The sequence below is a fragment of the Mustela nivalis genome, assembly GCF_964662115.1.
Source record: "Mustela nivalis genome assembly, chromosome: 14".
NCBI classification, from domain to species: Eukaryota; Metazoa; Chordata; class Mammalia; order Carnivora; family Mustelidae; genus Mustela; species Mustela nivalis.
The window spans coordinates 65,427,842-65,445,488 of NC_139033.1; the positions used below are offsets into that span (position 1 = coordinate 65,427,842).

A 17,647-nucleotide genomic window follows, 5' to 3' on the forward strand; every position below is an offset into this window, starting at 1 on the left:
CCACCTGTGGTGCTGGTGAACTGAAGCCCACCACCTAAATGTCTGGTGAGGGTCGATGTCACCTGCAGCGTCCTGGACCTGGCAGCCGAGACGCAGCACTACCGCTCCCCAAACGGTCTGCCTTTCGTGTAGTGTTACTGAGGCAGGAGCCGGAAGGTCGAGAATGAGTCTGCCCACACTGGTGGCGTATGCTAAGCTGGAGAGGGGGCGCTGCTAAAATTCAACGAATTTGATTTCTTTTTCCTTTATTCAGGGACCATTAAATACCTCCTAGTTCCGGGTACAGTTAGTGTCTCAGGCTGGAGCAGAGGACAGTTCCTGTCATCAGAGAGTACTCTATCCTCAGAGGGTTCAGATGAGGGATGTGGTTAGTGTACAGTATGCTGAGTGCCAGAGTAGCGATGACCCCTCGGTGGGCTGGAGCAGAGAGAAGTGCTTAATTCTGCCTCAGAAATACATGCCAAAAGCCTGACAAACTGATGTGCATGAACTCCATTGTCTAAATTGGAATCCTGCCTCTGACATTAGCCGACCGTGTGACCTTGGACAAGTTCTGTGACCTCTCAGGTTCTGTGTTGACACGTATTTAAAATGGGGATAAGTATATCCATTTACACAGGCTGAGTCAGGTTTAAATGAGTTCTTGTGTTTAAACTGTGTTTAGGACGGGGCCTGATGCGTACTAGGTACTCCAAAAATAGATGCATGTGGGGAGCTAAATGACTTGGGAGGGGATGGCCCACTAAGCAATTTTGACCTTTGAAGAATTTACTTCAGAGTTTCTGAGGTGAGTGTGTGTCAGAGAGTGGCTGGAGATGAGTGAGGCTGAGAACAGCTCTCTTATGTGAGGAAATCAAGTTCTTAAAAGAATAGATGGATGTACGCAATTACTCTTCTTGTTGAACTTGACCAGGAAAGCAGGAGATCCCAGTGGATAGGGAGTGAAAGGACCACATTTGAAGTAGGAGATTAAAGGAAGCACCGTGAGAGGTAATAGAAATGAGAACTAAAGAAGACGGGGTTGAGGAAATTAAAATGGTGATCATCTAAGACAGGGAAAATGATTGTTTGGTGGGATTTTGGCAAAGAGATTTGTTATGTGAGATAAACAGAGCAAATAGGACTTTTATTGTGGGAAGTATGATACAATGAAAAGAATGAGAAGTAATTTTAATAGCCAGATTTTGGAATCATTAGAGAAAAGATTATACTGATGATGATGTTGTCTTAGATAAGGCATTAGTGAAAGGAGTGACTCACTGGGGAGGGAAAGTGAAGCTAGGATTTGAAAGCAGTGGGATGAGTGGCAGGGCAAAGGAAGTATTTAACACGAGTGAGAGAAGTGGGAAGGGAGGAGGAATGACATTAGAGGCTACAAACATTTTTTTCACACCTTCCCTGTGCCAAGTCCGATAGTGTTATCTTCTGTATTCCTTCCGTTTAGGGCATCCAAAAGGGAAAGTCCCTAGAGGGATCATATACAAGAGCCCAGACACTTCAGCTTATCTTTTATGGTTTTTTTTGTTTGTTTGTTTGTTTTAAAAAGAGAAAAAATTTAATGTTCATTAAGAAAAATTGTTATAAATGACTCAGTATGAAAGTGCGTGCAGGGGCGCCTGGGTGGCTCAGCGGATTAAGCCGCTGCCTTCGGCTCAGGTCATGATCTCAGAGTCCTGGGAGGGATCTCCACATCAGGCTCCCTGCTCAGTGGGGAGCCTACTCCCCTCTCTCTCTCTGCCTGCCTCTCAGCCTACTTGTGATCTCTCATTCTCTCTGTCAAATAAATAAAATCTTAAAAAAAAAAAAAAAAGAAAGAAAGAAAGAGAAAAGAACGTGCATTACCCAGTGAAGTTCTCTGTTCATCCCTTATCCTAGTTATGTACTCTTCCTTATAAGTTCTACTGACAGCCTGATCCATTCTCTTCCAGGCCTTTTTAAAGCAGTCCCCTGCGTATGTGTACACGTTCATATGGCTTCCTTGGTTGCGAATCAGGAGTGGAAGTAGCGGATGATCTTTCTGGCTCTGCAGTTTCGTGTAACAACGTAACTTGGAAATCTTTCCCTTCGGTAGTACAACTCTAGCTCATTCTTTTTAAAGGTTGTGTAAAAGTCCGGGATATGATTCACCACTGTTTTCTTGATCATTCTCTTCTTGATAGACATTTAGCAGCTACTGTCATCTTTCTGCTTCTCATATTTTAGCACCCAAAACACTCTCCCAGATCATCTCCTCTGGGAGGAAGAGATTAAAAAGGACTGTAGTCCCCAGGTGAGGACTGGCAAATAACAGCACAGAATTCAGACTGGTCTGCAGTACTTGTTGCTTTATGGTTTGCTGTGTTGAGGAGTATCATGAGCCTTCGTGCAAGTGTCTAGGTCAATTAGCATGTTCTACTGTGGTTGTAGAAATGAAGGAGAGGGACAGGTGCCATGCCTTTGCTCCTTCCTGCCCTGAATGGCTCGCCTGAGTTGTGCTGCATTTGCCTGAACAGAGTACTTTCTGTGGCCACTCCTACTATTTCCTACTAGAAATCTTGAAAATCATTTGATGCGTGTATAACTGCATTAAGGTTGAGTCCAGTGCCCTGGGTTCAAGCTGTGGGCTACTGATGACCTAGCCATATCTTCACTGAGATAATAAAAGCCATCATTTGGGAACGACTTCCTCTCTGTTAAAAGAGAAGAAGTGTCCCTCCTCAGTGAAAGCCATCCCCTCTTCATTTGTTCATGTCCCCATCTCCTTGTACTTTCTCCAGAACTGCTGTTTGGTTATTGTTTTTTTTTTTTACCTTCCCTTTCAATACCACATCATTTAAAATACTAACTTAAAATTCCTGTAGTAGTTTCCTGTTGCTACTATAGCAGATTACCACGAATGTGCTTGAACAGCACAGATTTATTTTCTTACAGTGCTGGAGGTCAGAAGTCCCAAAATGAAGGTCTTAGTTAGAGCTGTGTTTCTTCTGGAGGCTCTGGGGGAGCATCTATTTTCCTTGCCTTTTTTAATTTCTAGAGACCACCTGCATCTGCATCTGTTGACTTGAGGCTCCATCCTCCACCCCCAAAACTAGCAGTGTGACATCTTCCAGATGCTCTCTCTGACTCTGACTTTTCTCTCTCACTTTTTTAAAGGACCTTAGGGATATCAAGGGGCCCACCCAGGGTAAGCTCTCCATCTCAAGGTCCCAGCCACATCTGCAGAGTCCTCTTACCATGTAAGGTAATATAGCCACAGGTTCTGGAGGTTAGGATATGGGCATGTTTGGGGGACCATTAGTCTGACCACCACAGTCTCCAAATTTATATCTCTAACCCTGACTCAACTATCAGGTGGAAAAACAAATGAGTTTTTATCTTTCTCTTAGATCTTCCGCCTCCTAGAGTTTACCTCATTTTAGTAAATGGCATCTCTTTCCTCTTCTAAAGCCAGACACCGACACCTCAGAGTGGTTTGTGACATTGATGTGCCCATCCATGAAACCCAGCCCAAAGCTTGTTCATTCTGTCTTAAAATCTTACCTCAAAGCCATGTATGTTCTATTACTATAAGGTTAAAGGTAGGTGCTGGGGCTGGAGGCTGTTGATAAATTATGACTCTACTAATTCCTATATCCTTTGGAAGTTACTTCGCTTTTCTGTACCTCATTTCTTCATCTGCAAGTGGGTCATGAGCTCACTGTGATAAACATGTACACTTAAAATGGCATCCAGCACACTGAGCTGTCACCTGTGCCATACTCACTCCCACTCCTGTCCAGCTTCTTAACTACCATGCTTCCAACCTTGCCCTCCTGAAGTTCACTCTCTATACCCCACCCACAATGACACTTTGTAGACGGCCACCTCATTGCATTCCCCTGCCTAAAATCCTGTGGTGGCTTCTCATGGCACTGAGATAAAAATCAGACTCCATAACATGCCTTCAAGGCTCCTGGCATCATCCCCATCCTGCCTGTGTCCTCAAATCAGTCTTGTCCCCTTACTCCCTTCACTTAACTGCATTAGCCACCCTAGCATTCCTCCAGCCCTGCAGCATGATAGTGACAGCAGACTACTAGGTGTGGAGTTAAATAAGACCAAGAAAAGGTATGCAAAACTATACTTCATTTAAAGCATTTTTTTAAAGCTTATTTTTAATTGTTGATTCATAATAAAAGATTAAATCAAGCTAATATTTAAAAGATGTAAAAAGATTTTTAAAGATTCTTTTCTTGAAATATTTGTAAATTATTTTGACTCAATGTTTAATCTTCTTTTTAAAAGTTGCTTTTACAGTTTCTTTTACTTCCTTTAAAATAAAAGGATAATTTTATTTGTTTAGACTTAAAGGCCATGTGACTTCCTGTTTTCTCTTGGCTACTTTTCTCTTATGTCGCTTTAGGTTTTGCAAATAAGCAGGATCAATGAGAATCTAATATAGCGGGTGAGACAAGACATTGATGCAAGCATACAGTATAGACTAATTTTTCCAGTGCTTTGGGATTGCTTGGTCATTTTTACATTATTTTTCAAGTATACTTGATGACTAAAGATTTCATGAAAAATTCGTGAAGCAAATAGATTTCTTATTCGCAATTTGGTTGAATTTTGTTGTGTAACATGATTTAAAAGGAGCAACATCTAATTGTGTGTGTGTGTGTGTGTGTATGTATGTATGTTTAAGAAAAGAAGTAAAATGGTTATGTTGAGTGAAATTGCTGATCTTTCTATAAAGTGACCCCTTCCTGGTACAGGGGCTAAGCCAGTCATGCACACTGAATCAACAAGATATAAAGAGAAACGAAAGGAAAACTGGTTCTCTGGAGAAAACTGTTCTGCAAGCAAATGAAATGTAGAAATAATAGAAAGAAGCACTTTAGGGAAGAAGAGTGTGGGTCCTTGTTTGTATTCCTACCCTTTCCGTTGCAGTTTTTCTGTATTCTACCCTCTGCTCCTACCAGAGCTCTCAAATATCACTAACTTACCTCCTCCCCGGAGTAGTCTTTGCTGACTCCCCCTGGCAGAATTATTCATTTCTTGTTTTGCGTTCCCTCACTGGCACCTCTTCATGGGACTGTACTGGTGGTCTCTGTATGATCACGATTACCCTATCTTCCTAAATCCCTGAGTTCCTCTCAATGTTGAATGCAGGCTTTGGACAAATGCCACTGGTATTTCTGTCCTCCCTAAAAATATATTGGTATTCAATACAAGCACAAGAGAATCAGGAGTGCTTGCTGATTTCATACAGTCTGCACGCTGCACTGTGGATTCCGTGTAGGAGAGGACGGATGGCAGACAAGGAGTGAGCTGGGGTGAGGTGGTTCTAAGAGATAAAATTTGTTCTTGAGGAATTTACAATCCACTTGGGGCTGTGAGACCTGCTCACAGAGAGCACGGTGTGGGGGCATGGAAATAGTAGCAAGGGTGGGGACAGTTCAGGGTGCTTGACTTTGTGAATCTCTGATCATCTTCGAAGGAATTATTTTTGAAACGTTTGTTACCAGTTAAATAATTTTGTGGCTATTACTGTTTAGAACTGGTATGATGGAGCTAGCAGTTTCACCAAAATTCCTGCCTTTTGGATATTATAACTTTAAAATGTATTGGTTTTCTTACTGTCTGTTCATTTTCCTTTTTAGAAACATGTTGAGATCAGTTGCTCAAGAAAGGCTTTCTTGCTAGGTTTTCCTCTTAATGCTATTTTGGTCGAAGTGTGCATGAATAATGCATACAATCCAATAGTGTAGACTGGCAAAACCGATAGATGGTTATGTCATGAAATTGAAGCCAGTTTTAGCATTTCTCAGCAGTTCCAAGGGTGGTACTCATGTCTTTTTAAGTCAAATCTTTCAAAACGGAAAGTGGTAATATAACAATTTTGGTTTCTTCTGGAGGAGAGTAACACAGGACCAGTCATGACCTATGTCAGAGTTTAATCCAGTAAGTACTCGAGGCCCTAGTGGAGAACACGTGATACCATCCCCACTGACATCTTCCATCTAGAAGACACGGGATCTGATCACCATGGTCACTGTTGTCTCCTTCTACAGTTTATTTTTGAAGTAGCTGTGCGTTTCTTATCTGGCCTTGTTCCTTTTGTCTTTAATGTCGTCTGCCCCTGCCTAGTGCCTGGCGTTACCACCTCCCTCTGTATTCCTAGCACTCTCTTCTCTCTTGTTCCCCCCTCCCCTTTTTCTGGGAATTAGCCATTCTGCCTTATTCTTGCCCTTTTTCTCATTATGTAACTTTCTGTGCATTCCATCCTTATCTCTCTATCCTTATCACTGCTATTCCTTATCACTATGTTTCCCTTAAGGGTAGAAACCTTGTCATATTAACTTTTGTATTTTCTCTACTGCCCAGTACAAAAAATATTAATTAATTGATGTGATAGACAGCAAATTGAGTACCACAGAATATGGCTGTCATTAAACATCTTCCATTTGTAACATGAAGAAACATTCTGGAGAAAATCCAATGAGTGGCAGGGGCTCTTCATCTAGTTTTGGTTTTGTAATATTAAACAACTATCCAGCAGCTTACTTATATTTCTCTACATGTTGTCAGTAAACTTGCTGAGTGTAATTTATCTTTTAGGATTTGGCTTGACCTTCTGGGTCCATCTTCGTTTTCTGAAATACTGTTATTGACTAAATTGATGTCTCCATTAAATATTTACTGTAAGCTACATGCATTTTGTACTGTCCTTAGCACGGAGAGGATTTCACTAAGCAGACACAACTGTTGAGTGCCTACTGTGTGCCATGTGCTTTGTTAGGCACAGCTATACCAAGATAGCTAAGACCCGACCCTTTGATCTGGGGGGTTCGCAGTCAGTGCAAGACAGTAGATGAATGCATGGAGAGTCAGTGCAGTGTACAAGGGATCCGCCCCTCCAGCCCACCCTACCTCCTCGCTCTGACACGTGGCCTCGAGTTTGCCTTTCTCAGGAACTATGTCAATACCGTCCTCTCTGTTTGGTCTGGGCCACGGTTTGACACTTGTCTCCTGTCTTTGGACCCACTCTCTCAGGAAACCTTGATCCCAACATTGTTTTGACTGCACCATATCACCTCCGTTTTTTAAAAAAGGTTTTATTTTTTTTTTTTTACTTCTGTGAGAGAGAGTGAGAGCGAGAGAGCTCATGAGTGGAGAGGGAAGGAGAGGGAGAAGCAGACTCTCCTGCTGAGCAGGGAGCCTGATATGAAGCTGCGTCTTAGGACCCGGGGATCATGACCTGAGCCGAAGACAGATGCTTCATCAACTGAGTCACCCAGGTACCCCACATCATCTCCCATCTTTATACCACCCCTCACTCCACGTGTGCCCTCATGTTCCTCCTTTGAGGCCTAGCTTGCTTGGGGCAACACGGGATCAGTTGCCTGCCTTTCTCTCCTTGCATTATACTCAGCTGGCAGAATGCTACACCATCCCTCCTACCCCCTTCCAGCCCCAGTCCTCAAGGGACTAGGTGAGGCTGGAGACGTATCTAGGGCCACACCAGTGGGTCTAGCTGTATCTTCGTGGCCGCTGAAGTCCATGTTGTGCTCTTTGGCAGCCCAGCAGTTTTACTTCTTGTCTGTAGTCCATTGCTTTCACATTCTGCTTTCATGCTTATGTCAGCTACAACTTCTCATGCCTTATTCTCCATCCTCTGCCATCTGAAGCCATTGTTTATGTCACCAAGAGACTCATGATTCCACTATTGAAGCCGTCACACACCTGGCTGTGTCCATACGTGTGCGTGTTCTGCCTTCTCTGCTTTGCATTGATGAGTGTTGTGTCCTTAACTGAAACCACCCCCTCCATTTGTGCCTGGGATCCCCCCTCCGCTCCTCACTGGACCTACAGAAGGACATCTGTGCATCTCCTCCTCTTTCCCAGGTAATTCTTGTTCCCATCAACTGTCTCATCCTTACAGTGCTAAATCGTATAAAAATACCTTTGGGGCTCCTGGGTGGGTCAGTTGGTGAAGCATCTGCCTTCAGCTCAGGTCATGATTCCAGAGTTCTGGGGTCGAGCCCCATGTCGGACTCTCTACTCAGCGGGGAGTCGGCTTCTCCCTCTCCTGCTCTCTGTATCTCTGTCACTATCTCTGCCTCTCTCAAATAAGTGAAATTAAAAAAAAAAAAAAAAAAAAAAACCTTTGATCCCACATTGCTTTCCATTCTGACCATCTTGAACACCCTGTTTGCCCATAGTGCTCTGGAGCAGGTCACCACTGCACTGCGCTCAGCTAACTGCGCGGTTCTTTCTTGGTTCTTTTCTTTCTTGACCTCTCACCAGCAGTTAGAGTTATTGGTTACACCCTCCTTCTGAGAACATTGTCTTTCCTTAACTTCCAAAATAGCACACTTCATTTTCTTTCTCAGTTTCCTTTGCCAGTCGTTTTGCATCCTTCCAACTTCTGGTATTAGAGTGTCGCAGGGGCGGGCAGGTGACCTTTTTTCTGTCCACACTTACCTCTAGGTCTTTTAGACTCCCAGGTGTGGTCTGAGGGTAGGCATCAGCATCACCTGGGAGCTTGTTGGACATGTAGAACCTGAGGCCTCAGTTCAGACCTAGTGAATAAAAATAATGCATTTTTTCCCCAAATCTGTAGGTGATTCATACAGACATAAAAGCCTGAGCAACATGGCCTTACGTGGGCTCATGGTAGTCCTGTGCCTTTAAGTATTGTCTGTATTCTGATAAATCCATAAGTTTGTATTTCCAGCCTTTGTCTTCCCCCTGAATTTCAGACTCATGTCTATCTGTCTACTTGGCAAATTCACTTTAATGTCTAAGAGAGCTCCTACATGTCTTAAAGTGTCCTGCAGAGAACTCTTGCTTTCTACTCAAAGCCTGCCCCTTTTGCAGTCGTCTGCATTTTGGTAGATGGAAGATGTCTTTCCAGATGCTTTGGCCAACCTTTGACTTTTGACCTTTGACTCTGGCAGCCTTTGACTTCTCCATCATAGACAGTTTTATTTTTGTGCGTCACATCTACCTTCAGTCAATCAATGAATTCTATTAGATGGACCTTCAGAATACATCAGGGGCACCTGGGTGGCTTAGTCGGTTAAGCATCTGACTCTTGGTTTTGGCTCAGGGCTGTGGGATTGAGTCTATATCAGGCTCTGCACTGAGCGTAGAACCTGCTTGTGATTCACTCTCTCCCTCTCCTTCTGCCCTTCCTCCCCTCCCAGTTTGTGCTCTCCCCTTAAAAATGAAATGAAATGAAATAATGAAATGAAATCTTTACTTGCCCTGTGAGAATCTTATCACCCAGACCTGCACCCCCACCATCTCTGGCCTGGGTGGTCACAGTGGTTTTCTGACTGCTCTCTCTGCCTGCAGCCTTATCGCCAGAAGTGTTCTTAACCCAGCATTCACAGCGATCATTCTGAAACATGAATCCATTCATGTCAGTTCTCTGCACTGAATCCTCCAATGGCTTTGCTTCTTGGCTGGAATAAAAGCCAAAGCCCAACATGATCTGGCCCTCTACCACCATTCTGAAGTCTGCCTCTGTGCTCCTCACTTCTGTCCCTCTGACCTCAGTTCTGGTTCTACAGCTTGCCAAGCATGCTCTCCTTTAGGCCTCTTTTTTCTTAGATTCAAGTTAGTTAACATATAGTGTAGTACTGGTTTCAGGAGTCAAATTTAGTGATTTTCACGTATATACAACACCTGGGACTCATCACAACGAGTGCTTTTTTTTTTTTTTTTTAAAGATTCCATTTATTTATTTGACAGACAGAGATCACAAGTAGGCAGAGAAGCTGGCAGAGAGAGAGGAGGAAGCAGGCTCCCTGCTGAGCAGAGAGCCCGATGCGGGACTCGATCCCAGGACCCTGAGATCATGACCTGAGCTGAAGGCAGAGGCTTAACCCACTGAGCCACCCAGGCGCCCCACAAGTGTCTTTCTTAATGCCCATCACCCATCTAACCCATCCCCTCTACTCCCCTCCAGCAGCCCTCATTTTGTTCTCTATCTTTTAAGAGTCTTTAATGGTTTGCCTCCCTCTCTGCTTTTATCTTATTTTATTTTTCCTTCTCTTACCCCTGTGTTCATCTGTTTTGTTTCTCAAATTCCACATGAGTGAAATCATATGGTACTTGTCTTTCTCCAACTGACTTATTTCGCTTAGTGTAATACTTTCTAGTTCCATCTACATTATTGCATATGGCAAGATTTCGTTCTTCTTATGGCTGAGTAATTTTCCATTGTGTGTATATGTATGTATATATGTGTGTGTGTATATATATCACATCTTCTTTTTCTATTCATCTGTCAGTGGGCATCCGGGCTCTTTCCATAGTTGGCTGTTGTGGACATTGCTACTATAAACATTGGGTTGCATGTGCTCCTTCGAATCACTCTTTATATCCTTTGGGTAAATATCTAGTAGTATAGTCACTGGGTCGTAGGGTAGCTCCATTTTCAGCTCTTTGAGGAGCCTCTGTACAATTTTCCAGAGTGGCTGCGCCAGTGTGCATTCCCACCAACAGTGTAAGAGGCTTCCTTTTCTCCACATCCTTGCCAACATCTGTCATTTCCCGACTTGTTAATTTTAGCCGTTCTGACCAGCATGAGGTGATACCTTATTGTGGTTTCAATTTGTATTTCCCTGAAGCTGAGTTATGTTGAACATTTTTTCATGTGTCTGTTAGCCATTTGTATGTCTTTGGAAAAGTCTCTCCTACTAGATCTCTCAATGAATTTCTCAATTTCATGAAAAGTGTATTCATGTCTTCCCATTTCTTAACTGGATTGTTTATTTTTTGGGTGTTGAGTATGGTAAGTTCTTTATAGATTCTGGATACTAGCTCTTTATCTGATATGTCATTTGCAAATATTTTCTCCCATTCTGTTGGTTGCCTTTTAGTTTTGTTGTTTCCTTCACTGTGCAGAAGCTTTTTATTTTGATGAGGTCCCAATAGTTCATTTTTGCTTTTGTTTCCCTTGCCTCCAGAGACATGTCTTGTAAGAAGTTGCTGTGGCCTAGGTCAGAGAGGTTGCTGCCTGTTTTCTCCTCTAGGATTTTTTTGTTAGCTTGCTGTCTCATATTTAGGTCTTTCATCCATTTCAAATTTATTTTTTGTATGGTGTAAGAAAATGGTCCAGTTTCATTTTTCTGCATATGGCTGTCTAGTTTTCCTAATGTTTGTTGAAGAGACCATCTTTTTTCCATTGGGTATTCTTTCCTGCATTGTTGAAGAGGAGTTGACCATATAGTTCGCCTTTCTGGGGTCTCTGTTCTGTTCCATTGATCTGTTGTCTGTTCTTACGCCAGTACCATACTGTCTAGATGATTACGACTTTGTAGTAGAGCTTGAAGTCCAAAATAGTGATTCCTTCAGCTTTAGTTTTCTTTCTCAACATTAGTTTGACTATTCAGGGATTTTCTGGTTCCTTACAAATTTAGGATTGTTTGTTTCTGCTCTGTGAAAAATGCTGATGGTATTTTGATTGGGATTGCAATGAATATGTAGACTGCTTTGGGTAGCATAGACTTTTTTTTTCTTTTCTTTTCTTTTTTTTAAAATTTATTTTCAGCATAACAGTATTCATTGTTTTTGTACCACACCCAGTGCTCCATGCAATCCGTGCCCTCTATAATACCCACCACCTGGTACCTCGACCTCCCATCCCCCGTAGCATAGACATTTTAACAATATTTGTTTTTCCAGTCCACGGGCATGGAATATTTTTCCATTTCTTTGTGTCTTCTTCAATTTCTTTCATAAGTGCTCTATAGTTTTCAGCATTCAGATCTTTTACCTTCTTGGTTAGCTTTATTCCTACGTGTCTTATTGTTTTAGGTGCAGTTGTAAATGGGATTGATTCCTTGATTTTGCTTTCTGCTGCTTCATTACTGATATATAGAAATGCAACAGATTTCTGTACATTGATTTTATATCCTACAACTTTGCTGTATTCATGAATCAGTTCTACCAATTTTTTGGTGGTCTTTTGGGTTTTCTACACAGAGCATCATGTCATATATGAATAGTGAAAGTTTGACTTCTTCATTGCCAGTTTAGATGCCTTTTATGTCTTTGTGTTGTCTGATTGCTGTGGCTAGGACTCTCGGTGCTATGTTGAACAGCAATGGTGAGAGTGGACACCTGTGTCATGTTCCTGACCATAGCTATCAATTTTTCCCCCATTGACGATGATATTAGCTGTAGGTCTTTTGATTATGGCCTCTATGATATTGAGGTATGCTCCTTCTATCCCTACTTTCTTGAGGGTTTTTATCAAGAAAGGATGCTGTATTTTGTCACATGCTTTTTCTGCATCTATGGGGAGGATCCTCTCACATGGTTCTTAGCCTTTCTTTTATTAATTTGGTATATCATACCAGTTGTTTTGTGGATATGGAACCACTTGGAAGCCCAGGAAGAAATCCCACTTGACACTTGATCATGGTGAATAGTCATCCTTTTTCCTTTTTTTTTTTTTTTAAAGATTTTTATTTTATTTATTTCTTTGTCAGAGAGTAAGAGAGAGAGAGAGCATAAGCAGAGTGGCAGGCAGAGGCAGAGAGACAAGCAGGCTCCCCACTGAGCAATACTGGACTTGATCCCAGGACCCTGGGGTCAAGACCTGAGCCAAAGCCAGCAGCTTAACTGATTGAGCCACACAGATGTCCCAATGAATAATCCTTTTTAATGTACTGTTGGATTTGATTAGTATCTTGTTGAGAATTCTTGCATCCATGTTTATCGGGGATATTGGTCTATAATTCTCCTTTTTAGTGGGGTCTTTGTCTGGTTTTGGAGTCAAGGTTAAGGCTGGCCTCATAGAGTGGGTTAGAAGTTATCCTTTTATTTCAATTTTTTTTTTGGACAGTTTCAGAAGAATAGGTATTAATTCTTCTTTAAATGTTTGGTAGAATTCCCCTGGGAAGCCATCAGGCCCTGGACTCTTCTGGAGAGAATTTTGTTGGTTTTTGATAAAATTTCTTTGCTGGCTTTGGGTCAGTCCAAATCTTCTATTTCTTCCTGTTTCAGTTTTGGTAGTTTATATGTTTTTAGGAATTGATTCATTTCTTCCAGATCGCCCAGTTTGGTGGCCTGTCGTTGTTCCTAATGTTCTTCCACAATCGTTTGTATCTCTGCAGTGTTAGTTATGGTCTCTCCCCTTTCAGCTTGTGGTTTTATTTATTTGGGTCCTTTCTCTTTTCTTTTTGCTAAGTCTGGCTAGGATTTACCAATTTTGTTAATTATTTCAAAGAACCAGCTCCTAGTTTCATTGATCTGTTCTACTGTTGTTTTTTTTAAATTTCTCTATCACTTATTTCTGCTCTGATCTTAATTATTTCCCTTCTTCTGGTTTTTAGGCTTTATTTGCTGTTCTTTTTGCATCTCCTTTAGGTATAAGGTTAGGTTATGTATTTGAGAATTTTCCTGCTTCTTGAGGAAGGCCTGTATTGCTATGTACTTCCCTCCTATGACTTGCCTTTGCTGTGTCCCAAAGGTTTGAGACTGTCATGTTATCATTTTCATTTGCTTCCATGTATTTTTTTAATTTCTCTCTTAATTTCCTGGTTAATCCATTCCGTTATTTAATGGTATGTTCTTTAACCTCCCTGTATTTGCAGACTTTCCAAATTTTTTCTTGTGATTGTCTTCAAGTTTCATAGCATTGTGGTCTGAAAATATGCATGGTATGGTATCAGTCTTTTTGTACTGGTTAGACCTTTGCTTTTCATTATTTCTCTGCCTGGATACCTTATCCCAGATACCTATAGTACTCGTTCCCTCACTTCATTCAGAAGGACCTTCAGTGTATCAGTTTTTACCCCCTTCCCTCTTTTGCCCTTAAAAAACACACACACACAAAAAAAAACCCTGCATTTCATGTAATATTCATTTGTTTCTTGATCTACAATTAGAATGTAGGCTCCTCAGTAAAAGTGGGATTTTGTCTTGTTCACTGATATATTTCCAGCCTCTAGGATAGCACTAAACAAAGAAAGGGGTGCTCGATAAATATTTGTTGAGCAAATTAATGAATACTACCAAATGGTATGTCAGGAGGGTTACAGAAATTCAGAGAGGCTGCTTGAGAAAGTTGGACAAAGCATTACATTTGAGGAGTATTTTTGAAGAGTCAGTAAGGAGTTCTCCAGACAGATATGACAGGGTAGAATATTCTTTATGTAAGAGGACAGCACTTGGAAAGATAAATAGTTTTCAGAAACCTCATGAGATGGTGTGGCCAAAGCAGGGGTGAGTGTTTAGGGTGCTGAGAAGTAGTGACAAGGTGAAGCCAAGAAGGTAATTTAGGACCAGCTGGTAATGAGTCTTATGATAATTTTTTGCTGAAGAATTTGAATTTTAGCATATAGATAGTGGAAAACCAACAGATATAATTATTCAAGGGTCATTGGATTAGTGTCTTATCAAGATTCATATTTTTTAAAGTGAACATTGTAGAATTCTTATGATAGCATTATACTAAGAATTGGGAATTCAAAGAGAAAAAGACGTGGTCCCTACTCAGAAGTGCACATTCTGGTAGAGTATTTGTGTTGAGGAGTAAAGACTGATGATTCAGGGCTCTGGTATCCTAGATGAGAGATGACAAGTTTTAATACAAGCAATTTAAGTGAGAATGGAAAGATTAAGCTCTCTCCCTTTATTGCTTTAGTGAACACATATCTTTTGACCTTTGCTCAGGGGTCAAGGGCTTCCTTAGGGAAGCATGGTAGACTTTATTGACTTGATCACATCCCCACTTGCAGGCTCCCTGCACCATTTTCCCGTAGTTGAAATTCTGTAGAAGTATTTGGTTTTTGTCAACTCTGTCCATCCACCAGAAAGTACATTCCACGAGGAACTCTGCATCCTTGGCAGCTACCATCGAGTCTGGCATGTATTAGGAGTTCAGATATTTGAGTGAATGAAATTTTGGGATATATTTTTAAAGCCAAAATGACTGCACTTAAAGACTAGTTGGTTGCAAAGAATAAGGATATATTTAGGATTCTCCTCTTTTTTGGAACCTTGTTCTGCCCCCTTCTATATTCCTCATCTTTTTGAACAGCATCATCATCTTCCCACTGTGAAAACTACAAATATGGAAGTCCTCTTTTTCCCTTTGCCTTGCCCCTCCTCCAGTCCTCCCTGACAGTGCCTTAGTTCACCTCCCCCTCCCTTGGGCCCCAGAGAACAGGATGGTACTCATCTAACAGGTTTGGCTGCTCTAGCCTTTGTCCCCACCAGCCGTCACTCAGGTGGCATGTTGTCAGGTGTGGGAGGCTGAAAAGTGCCTTGCCCCCCCCTCCCCCGCCTGTGGAAAGTTTCGCCTTCTAATCCTGGTAACTTTTTTTTTTTTTGGAAAAAGATCTTGGCCAATGTGATTAAGGATTTTGAGATGAGGAGATGATCATAGATGATCTATCTGGGTGGGACCCGGATGTCAGCAGGATATTTTTGCCATAGAGTGGTGTGGCCGTAGGTGCAGAAGTACACACAAACCCCAGAGCTGGAAGACAACAGGAATGTGTTCTCCCCTACTTCCCCCAGAAGGACAGTGGTTCTGCCAACACTGTGCCTTTGGTCCAGTGAAGGTGAGTTTGGATTTCTGGTTTCCAAAATTACGAAGGACTTAAATTTTTGTTGTTTTAAGCGACCAAGGTAATGGCAATTGTTAGAATGGCCAGGGGACTCTGACAGATCAGAGCTATCTGTAAAGTCTAAAACCGAGCTCATCACTCCCTAGAAAAACATGCTGATGACTACAGGTTAAGTCCGACCTCTGTGATCTGATTCACTTTAAATCTTCAGCTCTGATGACCCCATCTTTTCCCTCTGGCCACCCTCATCTCTTGCTCTGCTGAGTATTCTTGGAGACACACTTGTTCTTTCAGGTTTGAGGGCTGTTTGTTATTTCCTTTGTACCTGTTACTCTCTTTTTCTGCCTTAAACTGGTTTTCATCATTGCAGCTCAGATGTCATCTCTGCTTGGAAATATACCCTGATTCCCTTACAAGAGACTTCTTCCACTGTTCCCACAAATGCTTTGTATAAACATATGTTTACTGATTACTTATTGGACTTCAAATACTTGGAGGGAACCAGTCTTGTCTCCTTAATCTTCCTGCACTAATTTATCAGCTAGCTCTTTATGTGGTGTGTGGTAGATACTTGGTAAACATTGATTTCTTAAGTTGAAGTAACAAGAACATATTTTGTTTTATAAGTATGGATTATTCTATAATAAGCCTTAAGTTCTAGAATTATTTTCTTTGTAGAGTGAATGCATATGTGACCTTCTCAAAAATAATTTTAAGGGTGTCTGCAGGACAAACTGGGACGCTCTGTATTTAATCATCCAGAGTGCATACACATAAGATTCCCAGTAGTTTACACACTGTGGTTTGTGGAATTCTTCATCTTCAGTTACGTGTGCGGATTTTGCAAGTTGTGGAAAATAGTAGATTTAGTTGCTTGGGGACAAGCCCATACTTTTAAGAAACTCTGTCATCAGCAACACTATACCATTTGCCTGATTTTGACCTTGGACATCTCTCAGGGATGATATGTCTAGAATGTCTCTCACTCTTAAAGCTTGCTGTCAAGGTTCTGTTTCAAGCTTATGTCACTTCCTTAGAAAATTATTATAGTAGCCTCTTGGCAGCCCTTTCTGGATCCATTCTTACTTTCAGTTTATAATTTATTTTAAATGTGGTTGGTTTTTATTTATTTTCTTTGTGTTCTTTATATTTACCATGTTGTTTTTGAGTTTACACGATTGTACCTTAAAGCGAAATTAAAATTTGGCATGAGTATTTTAAGCTTGGGTTACTTTGGGTTACTTTGGACATTTTTAGAATATTCCCAGTATGTGGGAAGCCAACAATAAAAGTATTAAATTGAATGTGTGTATCTCCTGACCATTTCCTGTTACCTTAAGTAACAGGGGAAAGGTTATTTGGACCTCATCCACGGTTCTTCCACATCTTGGTCATTTGTACAGTTTGTTCTCAAGCTTGTTTTCAAAGGTCATACAAAAAAAAAAAAAAAGTTGATCAGGATAGCATAAGAATTGTTGGCATATTTGCATTGTAAACTTCATGACCTCTCTGCCTTTTAATAGTAGGAAAAACTCAAAAAAGAAAGATAGAGTTAATGATCCTCTTAAATCTGGTTTTTTTTTTTCAAACTGCTTTATTGAGATATGATTGATACACAAAAATCTGTACATTTTAATGTATAACATGTGATGAGAAATGTTTTAAAGTCATGTTAATAAGCCCGGCACAGCTGTTGGTTTCCATACTATTTGAATGCGAAAGAAGAGATTGTCAAGTGAAAGGAGATTGTGTTCAAAATAATTCTGAGTCCTCATGCGGACAGAACTTGCAAGATCTAGGCCTTCGGAAATTTGCCACCTTAGAAGAGACTTTCTATTAACATTGCTGTTTTCCTTGAGAAAATAATCAGGCAGAGTTTCTATTTAAATGCTTGCCTGTAGGCCAAGGCATTTATCTTCTGAAATATAGTCTTTGCTCTTCAAAGTTTTATTCTGTCAGTTTTTCTATAAAATGCAATTATCAATTAAGCCACCATCCTTTTATGATGAGGTGGGGAGTAAACAAAGATCCACAAACAAGGCCACTCCAGGTTTTCTCTTTCTCCTCATTACTTGGCACTGCACCAGCTTCCC

The 17,647-nt window shown here is 41.2% G+C and overlaps 1 protein-coding gene across 7 annotated transcripts in view; it reads left to right on the top strand.

The window, feature by feature from the left end:
- The window catches only part of OSBPL1A (oxysterol binding protein like 1A), a 227,998-nt gene that overhangs the window by 133,084 nt on the left and 77,267 nt on the right, over window positions 1-17,647 (top strand). The gene's annotated exons all lie outside the window — the stretch shown is intronic.